The sequence below is a fragment of the Homarus americanus genome, unplaced genomic scaffold, assembly GCF_018991925.1.
Source record: "Homarus americanus isolate GMGI-L3 unplaced genomic scaffold, GMGI_Hamer_2.0 scaffold367, whole genome shotgun sequence".
NCBI lineage: Eukaryota > Metazoa > Arthropoda > Malacostraca > Decapoda > Nephropidae > Homarus > Homarus americanus.
In genome coordinates, this window is record NW_024743709.1 from 9082664 (window position 1) to 9083087 (window position 424).

The window sequence follows — 424 nt, forward strand, 5'->3', positions numbered from 1 at the left end:
TGAAGATGACAGCCAAATAGTGTCAACTGGTCTGTGAAATATCAATTGCCTAACTGATTTCAACTCAACTCATCAGATGTAAATTAGCAGCCAAATAAATTATGACACCTCAGAAATTCCTGTTGTATAAATTAATATAATTCATAACTAATTTAATAATTGGTGACTTTTAGCACTATTTTGATTTTTTTTAATACAATACATGTGTAAAATTAATAACGTTTACACTATGATTTTGGGTCAATTTTCTTCATGATAACATTAAAGCTGCACTAACAACCCTATGCTACTTCTTTAAGACTTATGCAAATTGGTAATGTTTACGGGTAGACCTTTCAAATGATGCAAATGAATCTTGGCCACCTTGACTGGTAGCGACCTTCCTCGTACCTGACGGACGATAAGGAGGGGAAGAAGAGAAGCG